Below are 9,144 nucleotides of genomic sequence, written 5' to 3' on the forward strand. Positions count from 1 at the left end.
TGATAAATCTTTTTCCTTGTAACTACGTCAGAGACAGTCAGGAAGACAGTCAGGAAGATTTAGAGGACAATGAGGATGACACAGGCCTAAGACAGTGATTGACAGGCAGAATCCATTACAGATGAGGGAGACACTGCAGTAGTGTTAGCATAACATGTGAGATTAGTGCCATGGATCTGGTCACCTCTGCTTTGGACAGATTTCCAGTGGCCTGAGACGTGCTGGGCCAGTCTCTATGGGGTGTTTTTGAGACGAAAACCACTGAACACCATTGATGTCTTTCCAAAACAACTAAGATGTCTGGAACCTTCTATTGAAGCTGTATCACATCTGTATTGAATGAACTGGATGATATATTTCCTCTAAAAGAAGAGCAATAAACTGCACTTAAAGCTTTTATTGAAAAAGATGGATGTACTCACTGTTCTTTCGACAGTATTTGGAAAAAGTTTAATCTACAAAGTCATGACATACCAACTTATCTCTGCATGCTGGCTTTTTACAATTTTCCATTGTTCAGGTGTCATTTTTCCCTCCCCCTGTGAGCAAATCCCGCCCAAATGTGCTGTGATTGACTGGTACTGCTGTGCTATGATTGGCCGTTGGCTGGCAGTGCTGGTCACTGATCACTCTGCCCTCTGCCACATGTAAATAACCCAGTGATAACACCTTTGGGAATTGAAAAGTGACTGAGATGTTGGAATTGGCTGCAGGAATTTTGCTCCCATTCAGCCACAGGAGTATCAGTGAGGTTTAAACACTGATGCTGGGCAATAAAGCCTGGCTCATAGACTTAATGGTCCTGGCTCTATAATCAGGTGTGGAGGATTTTAAATGCCCAAATCAAAACAAATCAAACACAGAAATAATGTGAAATACTATCTATATTGTTATTTATATTTGCTTTTTATATATTCACCAAATGAAAAACATGTTAAATGATAATGATTGAGCCTTTTGTCAATAATAACTTCATGAAGAGTGTGTCATTGTGTCATAAATTTTACATTACAAATTAGAATCAAATCACAAAGCAGAAAACAAAGTGAGGAGGTATTTTGTGTTTCAGTGTTGTCCAGCAGAGAGCAGCATAGATCTGCTACTTCAATACTACAGTAATAAGCACTGTTCTAAGTTTACATGAGATGGGGTGGGTAAGTGGCTTCTTTTTAAAGCTGGGGCAGACAGTTTATTTTGGCATATTTGAGCAAAAATCCCACAATAAAACTATGAGCATATTTTAATTAAACTGGACTGAGAGAAAAGTCGACTTTTGCACCTCCTCTTGGCTCTGTTTTCAGACTCAAGAAAATCTAGCCTGTGGTGGGACCCTTTGACCAATCACAGGTCATTTCAGAGTGATACTGTCCCTATTGGCTGTTCTACAAATACAAATCCATATGCACGTCCCTTCAGTGAAAGCCTGATTCAGTGGCGGAAAATCCTGCAGAGAAAGCTGCTGGTTCAGCATTGGGAACAACTGTCTAAACTGCAGAGCAATGTAGAAAAGCAAGACGGACTTAGGAAAAAGAGAGTCTGAGAGTAAATGAAACATACTGCGTCAATATCGGCGAAGCATTTTAGAGTTGGAGGGAACATGTTGCGAATAGTTTAGCCTCCTGATAACCGCAGCCAAAGGCTCTCAGCTGCCGTTTCAAGTTCACATTTATGTAGCTTGTGTTAGCTAGAACCTCAACTCACAGTGCGTCCTCCACAGGGGCATTAATATAAGCCCTGTTTCCACCAAACACTTTTGGTATGGTACCTTTGGAATCAAAAGTACCCTTTAAATATGATACCTAGACCCTACATTCGCTTACACAAATAATACCCTTAAATGTGGGCGGAGTTGTTGTCACTCACTGCCCCATCCAGCACTCACTGTATTTCCTCATTATCAGTGACACAGATTGAGGTCTGCACCTCGTTTATTGTTCACAGAACGAGGTTGCACACCAACATTTTCTGAACAAAATAAAACAGGCTGCAGTCTCTCTCCATTGGATGTTTAAAAATAGTGGGTTTGTGCATTTAGTATGGCAAGCCGTTTTAACATTTAATCACTAAGTCCAACTATCCGGAATTACCATTATAGATATCTATAACATCATTCTGACTAGTAGTAATGTCATTGTGACTAGTATGAATTTTAATTTAAGATATCTGTAACGTCATTCTGACTAGTCAAAACTGAATTACAGATATCTGTAACATCATTCTAACTAGTCAAAACTGAATTACAGGTATCTGTAACGTCATTTTGACTAGTCAAAACTGAATTACAGATATCTATAACGTCATTCTGACGAGTCAAAACTGAATTACAGATATCTGTAACGTCATTTTGACTAGTCAAAACTGAATTATAGATATCTATGACATCATTCTGACTAGTCAAAACTGAATTACAGATATCTATAATGTGTTTCTGACTAGTCAAAACTACAGTTGCAGATATCTGTAATTCAGTTTTGACTAGTAAGATTCAAACTATTTTTGCCATTCATGTGTATGGCGTTTGTCATTATAGATATCTACAATTACATTATGACTATCTATAATTCCAGTTCAAGATATCTACAACATCATTTTGACTAGTCATAATTCAGTTGTAGATATCTACAATGTCATTTTGACTAGTCATAATTCAGTTGCGGATATCTACAACGTCATTTTGACTAGTGAAAATGACGTTGTAGATATCTACAACGTCATTTTGACTAGTCATAATTCAAATTCAAGATATCTACAACGTCATTCTGACTAGTCATAATTCGAATTCAAGATATCTAGAAAGGACCATGTAAATATCTTCAATTGATGATAATTAAAGATATCTTGAACTTGAATTATGACTAGTCAAAATTAAATTGTAGATATCTCAAACTGGAATTAAAGATATCTACAATTCAGTTGCAGATATCCGAAATAACAATTGTAGATATCCGCAACTACATTGGAGATATCTATAATGACAAACCCCATACACATGAATGGCAAAAATAGTTTGAATCCTACTAGTCAAAACTGAATTACAGATATCTGTAATTAGAGTTTTGACTAGGCAAAATCTAATTACAGTTATCTTGAATAAGAGTTTTGACTAGGCAAAATTATGTTGCAGATATCAGTAATGAATATCCAGTCTAGTGATTAAATGTTAAAACGGCTTGCCATACATTTAGTCCTTCTAAGACAAGCCTAGGGGTTTAGTGTTGCCATAACCTGATGCTCTGCGACCCTTTTTTTTTTCCTTCAGAGTGAGGATTAGAATATATGTAGTTCACATAACCCAAGCCAAAATTAATATAAATACTTGAAGATCCACTCATTACTACATGTGTATGTCATATAAAAACTTAAGTAATGGTCAGAGTTGTCATATGGAATATTTAAGGTGTGTTGATTGATTCACGTTGTTATCTCATGCACTGAATAACATTACAAGTTAACGTTCCACCTAAAAACTCTAAAACCCAGTGAATGAAGTTATTTTTTTCTCTGACTCAAGCTGCAGCGAGAGGCAGCAAATCATTCTTTCATTTTGAAGTTACTAATAAAACTCTCCACGATATGGACAGTGGCCTCTGCCTCAAAACTAGCCACAACTCAGCCCTGAGCAGAGTGACCATCCACTACTGACCAATCAACGGACTGTAGTGCTCACAGCTCCACCCTATAGTACCAGATCTGTGCGCTATGTACCACAAAACAAGTGGTATTAAAAATGGTAATGGTATGGAATGGTTCGATTGGTACCATCCACAACTTTTCGCAGTGGAAACAGAAGAAAAAGCGTACCAAACTGAGCTGAACTGGACTGTACTGCTCAGTGGAAACGGGGCTATAGATAGGGGTTAATGCAAGAAAAAATTTTGTGCCTGAAATGTGGAGCAAGGAAGATTTGTGTGCCTGAAATCTGAAATCTTTTCCGGAGCGGGGGGCTTGGTGTTGCGGTCACAAAATGAAGAAATAGAATAGAATAATTAAATGCTGCTTTTATGCACTGACTTACCAATATTAATAATGTACTTTGAACTGAGTTATTTAACATATCAGTCACCACCTGACTTTCTACAAAAACGTACTTTTTTAATACCTTAAGTAAATTTAGCTGGTAGTAGGATTTTAATTAGAGCTGCATGATTTTGAATAAATATCTAATTGTTGATTATTTTGACTGATACTTCAACTCAACACAAACTCCAACACAAATCTCACTTGAAATGCCTTTAATAAATATGTTAAATTATCTATAAACCAAAAGCATCTGATCCAGCCTGATTAAGAGATAAAGAGAGTGGCAGGAACCTTGGTCACTACATTAATAGCTTTAGTAGTTACTTTTCAGATTACACTTTTATAGCATAATGAGTTTATAAATAAAGATAAAACTTTCCGTGGTTACCAGACTTTTTGACTTATAGCTCCTACATCTTTTTTTTGCCTTGGTGCTATTTATTTTTAGAAGCTAAATCATTTAGGCTGTTTACAAAATTGTATCAAGCTTGATGTGAATTAAACAGGCAGTTTAAGGCAGTGCAGTGGGGACTGCAGGCAGGTAGAGAGAGGCTGTATCAGAGCCAAAGGAGGGAGTTTTAAAATACATTTATTTGATCGGTTATTGATGAAAAAACGTCCGATGCTGATTACGGTAAACAGTAGGTTGTGTTTACTCACACACTGTGCGCCCAAATCATTTTCCCGGTTCCCATATATATATATGTATGGGATATAAAAATATATATATATTTTTTTTTTTTTTTTTTTTTTTAGGGGCAAATACGAGTGAAATGCTCGCACAGTAGAGCACTTCTGCCTGTGCTGGACAGAAACTTTGCCACGCCGGAAATTGCCGGAGAACTTTAACCCCTGTATAGATATTGCAAGCAGTGCGGCTGCAATGGGGCCCAATGGATGGGGGGGTTGGGGCCCAATGGTGGGAGTGTGTGGAGAGAGTTGGAAGAAGAATAAGCCCTTAAGAGTGATTCACATTGCCTCCTCAAAGATAAAACTGTAATTACATGAGAAGATATGTCAAACTAAACATAGTGCCATTTGCTATTTATGCCCTCAAAAAGGCCAAGAAGGCCAAGTCAGTAGTAATCTATAGCAAAATGATGTGCTTCCAGCCAGTACAAAACCCCAGCTCCAGGGGAGAATAGGGCAAGGAGGGGCTGAGTGAATAAGCTGCGCGCAGCTCTACAATGAAATAGGATTAAATAAATCAGTGTGTGTGGGAAACACTGGGTTACTGTATGAAGTGTATGCATATGCCTGTGGTGGTCTGGTGGGAAGGGATTAGGACAGAGAGGGGAGAGCTGCAGAAGGAGGGGATGTTTTCAGGTTCTATTTTTTTTTATTTATTCATTCATTCATTTTTCATAACCACTTATCCTGGTGTAGGGTCGCAGGTGTGCTGGAGCCTATCCCAGCTGACATTGGGCAAGAGGCGGAGTACACCCTGGACAGGTTGCCAGACTATCACCGGGCTAACACATAACGGCAGGCAACCATTCACACTCACATTCATACTTATGGCCAATTTACAGTCACCAATTGCCCATAGGTAATTTATTTATGTAGTCTTTTTAGGATTTCTGATGCACCATCCATACCAAAATGAAAAATCAGACAATATTAGCAACAATATATTTTATTAGAACTTCAGGGGTTCCAAAGCTCCCACAAAGGTTTCTGACCAATGTGCTCTTAATATTTTTATCAAATACTGTGTTGTGATTTTGTCATGACATGTGATGAATACTTGCTATGACATAAGTTCAACTTACCACATGTGAAGGTCCACGCTGTAGTGGACTTAGTATTAAAAAGAGTTACATACACACAGTTAAATGCAGCAGCACACAATACCGATACAGTCATGCAGACAAAGGCATCATTTTGTCTGAACATTGATTTGAAATTTCCCTGATGACTGATAGCATGCAATCCAGCAGCTCATTTTGCACAGTCTTTGAGGTTCTCTTAAAGACTGTGGCCGTTTTTAATTGCTCTTCAAACACCTCATCCAGCAACGCCACTAGGTCGACCAGTCCATGAAAGATCCCTGGGTTCTTGGAGACCTCACTTTCATCTTTGTTAACTCTAACACGCCACAAAACTTCACACAGTCGATAAGACGGCCTAGAATGTGGCGGTGTCTTGCTCACCTCATCATGCTGACGACGCACTGCTATCCTGTAGCGCTCGTCCAACTGTGTGGCAATGCTGACCCTCCCGAAAGCCGAAAATTTCAGGAAACTGTCAATATGAAGCTTTGATGTATCAAGTTTTTCGATCTTTTCTGACAGGTGATGCATGTCAGTGACACCTGTAGTTGTCCATGCAGTGTCCGTGCTGCCATCAGGGTGAAACAAAATGCAGGGGTAGCAGACTAAGGCGACTAAGACTTACATCCTGCTAGCCATGTTTTCTGCTCCTACCAGCTTCGTGAAAATCCCTGGTTTATATGATTTTCCTCCTTGATTAGATACTTGTTTGATTCTTAAATTTGGTCTAGGTGGTCCTAATTTTTTAGTTGCCAATTTATCCTGATTACTACGACAACTAAATGGTATTTCTCTTAGAGACGGGATCGAGCTGCTGTGGGTTGAGGTAACGTTAGCCATGTTGATACTGAATGTGACTGCTGGGCAGTGGCGCTGCCTCATATGATGTCAGAATAATCTGAAAAATTAGTTTCCGACCGTAAAGCAATATATCAGTGGAAACGGTTGACAACATGTTTTTTAAACATTTTGACTGATAAAATACAACACATCTTCTTTGTAATGTTCATGTTGTCTCCACCTTATGACTTAAACGAACACATGAACACACAATGAAGTACCCGTCTTGGGAAATCGGACAATCCAAGGAGCACATGAATGATACTTGGTGGTTTACGTATGTAGCAGGGTGAGGTGCTCATCCCCGCCCTTAATGTGAGAGTGTGCTTCCTTGCTCTCATCTCCACTTTGTAGCCAATCACCGCATGAGGGCACTCTATATGAGGAGGCTGTGTTCAGTCTGACTCTCTCCTGCTTGTTGGCTCCGACACCGTCCACTTCCTGGTCGCCTCACTTCCTTTCCCCACTGCCACCTGCACAGGTAATATAGTAGTAGCTGCCTGTACACATCTGGAAATTGCCTCACAATTTAATTAGATGGTTTGTTTGTATGTAGCTTCCTGCACTGCTGTCCTGGGCTGACGCTAATGACACGCGCCATTCCCCTGTCTGGCTGTCCTCCTCCCACTGCTGCACAGCGCAAGCTCTCCTCCGCTCTTGCTCAGGTGATCAAACACCACCTGATCGGTAAGTCAGCCTGATGGCAAATGATGTCGCTCTCAAGTTCAGCCTAAATGAGATTTTAATTTGGTTTATTTGGGTGCAGGTACTACAAAACAGAGGCAGCGTTAAAGATCACTGCTGCTTTGCCTTGCTCTGCTTTGTGCCTCCCCTGACTTGCTCTTCTGCGGCTGCTGCTGCATGTTGCTTTGCGTCACTGGGCTTTGCTTGGTTTACTGTCTGCTGTGCCTGGCACTAACTGCTTCGCCCTTCTTCTATGGCGCATACTGAAGACACTGACTAGAAAGCTCTTATTTTAGACTGGTTCCATAGGCAACCGCTCTGGTCTTAAAGAGTGTGTGTGTGTGTGTGTGTGTGTGTGTGTGTGTGTATTCGCCCTCACCTAATGTTTGGATTTTTGATTTTGTTTGATTTTGTTTGTTACATTTTCTTTGAGTTTATTTACGGTCCCCAGAGGATTAAGTTTAATGCATTGTTTTGATTAAGTTGTATTGTGTTAACTTAATTTCTGTGGCTGGTGATTTATATTACTTCATTCCAGATTTTTGTGAATTTTGGATTTCTTGATATGAATTGATTTGTGGTATTTTGATTTATTTTGTTACTAACAGTTTTTTTGGCAGCTTATATTTGTGTATTTGGGTTTTTTGGGGGGGTAATTTGTAATCTTTTGGCTGCCAACCTTACCTAAGTTTTGTTTATTTAGGGGTTTTTTGTTTGTTGATTTGGTTGTTTTTTTCATGGTCATTTCTGAGTACGACCCCATTAATTTTATTTCCCTCTTCCCCCTTCAGTTGCTGAGAGCCAAAGGTGGTGGTCGTCCTGGTGTCCTGGGTGGTGGTTTCCCCTCTTTTTTTGGTGTGCTGTGCATCCCCTGGTCCTGGCTTTCCCTTCACTAAAGTGTGTGTGTGCGTGTGGCTGTCACACATGGCTGTGATTGGGGTAACCTTAATTTTGTTGTATCCCTCACACTCTTGTCGACCCATCTCCCTGCCAGTAAGCCTCAGTATTGAAAGGTCCCCCTTTCCTTACATCCCTGTGTGGACGGTGTGTCTAGTGTATTTTAGCAACATATTTTGTAATAAAGAATTGCTTTTTCTAAACTTGGAAACATGTCTCCTGCCTCACTGTAGAGCGAACCTGAGTGCCTTATTTGGGGTTTTGTAGATCTAACTATCTCCTTGGGCGAAACTCCCAGGGTGGTGTTGTCCGGCTTGTCCTGGTTGAATAATTAATATAATATTCACCAATAACTTGGTAACCTAAACCTCCCTCCATCTCTCCTGTTGCCAAACGTATAACGAAAATGACGTTGGGGCAATCCCTCCTGGACCCCATAGAGATTGCATTGAAGTGCCTGCATTTAGAAAAAAAAAGCCTTTTACATCAAAGTCTATGAGAGTGATCGGGGCGATTTCCAGCCAGACTGATATCACCGGAAAGGATCAGAACGTGACTTCACACTGCGGCTGATTGGATATTCAGAGGCAGGAAGAGCTGTTTCGAGTGAAGATTATAAAAATAATTGATATATTGTGTGTGTGACATACATTCACATAATCATACATTTATTATCATCATCTTTCTTTTCTTTTGTGGCTCAAGGAGGGGCAGCACCCTATCGCCCTCTATTGGCCAGCCACCCCTGGTCAGGACAGAGCTGTTGTTATCTGGGAATAAGGATGTGGTAGTTAGGACTGGGTTCCAAATCCAGCTAAGGGGAGGAAATGGAACCCAAGATCGGCAGTTCAGGAGGCAGAGGCAGCTCTTAGACGTGCAAAGATTGTAAGTAATGTTCAGGGAGGCCTGGGGCTTGGCTCAGGCAAACCGG

At 40.2% G+C, this 9,144-nt stretch overlaps 1 long non-coding RNA gene across 1 annotated transcript; it reads left to right on the plus strand.

Moving 5' to 3' along the window:
* The first annotated feature begins 6,953 nt into the window (after positions 1-6,953).
* Positions 6,954-8,749, plus strand: LOC125881032 (uncharacterized). The gene is made up of 3 exons (XR_007448185.1): positions 6,954-7,113; positions 7,189-7,319; positions 8,108-8,749. It is a non-coding gene; the product is annotated as an uncharacterized LOC125881032 (long non-coding RNA).
* The last annotated feature ends 395 nt before the right edge of the window (positions 8,750-9,144 follow it).

This window comes from Epinephelus fuscoguttatus, linkage group LG20, assembly GCF_011397635.1.
Source record: "Epinephelus fuscoguttatus linkage group LG20, E.fuscoguttatus.final_Chr_v1".
Taxonomy (NCBI): Eukaryota; Metazoa; Chordata; class Actinopteri; order Perciformes; family Serranidae; genus Epinephelus; species Epinephelus fuscoguttatus.